Source organism: Limulus polyphemus, unplaced genomic scaffold, assembly GCF_000517525.1.
Source record: "Limulus polyphemus unplaced genomic scaffold, Limulus_polyphemus-2.1.2 Scaffold802, whole genome shotgun sequence".
Lineage (NCBI taxonomy): Eukaryota > Metazoa > Arthropoda > Merostomata > Xiphosura > Limulidae > Limulus > Limulus polyphemus.
The window spans coordinates 117766-118751 of NW_013666412.1; the positions used below are offsets into that span (position 1 = coordinate 117766).

At 32.7% G+C, this 986-nt stretch overlaps 1 protein-coding gene across 5 annotated transcripts in view; it reads left to right on the forward strand.

The window, feature by feature from the left end:
* The window catches only part of LOC106460602 (putative RNA polymerase II subunit B1 CTD phosphatase RPAP2), a 38873-nt gene that overhangs the window by 34939 nt on the left and 2948 nt on the right, over nucleotides 1–986 (forward strand). The gene's annotated exons all lie outside the window — the stretch shown is intronic.

Sequence of the window (986 nt, forward strand, 5' to 3'; positions counted from 1 at the left end):
ATGTTAAACTTATATTAAAGTTTTTCTTCATTACCCATTTAAGCCGTCTCCAGCCATTATTAGTTTCATTGTATAGGTCAATGGTTAGGCCACTTTTGGAGTGTTGTGTTCAGTCTCGGGCCCAATACCTTAGGAAGGACATTTAGTTGTTGGAAAGGGTTCAGAGGAGGGTTACTAGAATGATGCCTGGGATGGAAAGTTTATCATATGAGGAAAGATTAAGATCTTCAAAACTGTTTTATCTTGAAACAAGAAGAGTTAGGTGGGATATGATTGAGGTGTTTAAGATTGTAAAATGAATTGACAATGTTGATGCATCATCTTATTTCATACTTAATAGTGAAAATAGTAGGACAAGGGGACACAAATATAAATTTTGGCAGGGTAGAAGTCATCTTCAGCTAAGACAGTTTTATTTTTCTAAAAGGGTGATTGTCCTTTGGAATGGGTTACCTTTGGATGTTGAGGAGGCAGTAAATATAAGTGAGTTTAAGAGAAAGCTTGATAACTGTATGAATGATAGGGGCTGGATTTAAATTATTTTTGTGTTAATAGTTTAGTTTAGAGGATGGGACAGCCGAGATGGACCAACAGGTTTCATGTTGTCCCTAAACATTATGTTATGATAACAAAGGTTATAAAAAAGATATTAAATCATTAACTCGGAAATATGGTAAATGACTAAATAAGGAACAAAGTGACATGTAAGTAATTTTATTCTAGCAACTAGTTTATTCTCTTCTCTTGTACTGATTTGAAAGATTACCCACGGGTGATCCTACTCTCCTCTTGCCAATGTAGAGCTACAGTAATTTGACAATCACTGCACACCTCATTGCATCAGTTTAAAGTTAAGTTTATTTAAATTTTATCTTTATTTAAATAAAATGCTATAATGGCTTATCTGATTCAGTGTTTTTACTTTGTATTATGATTTTATTGTTTTAACTGCTGTTATGCTCATTTTAATATTATAATCAATTTTC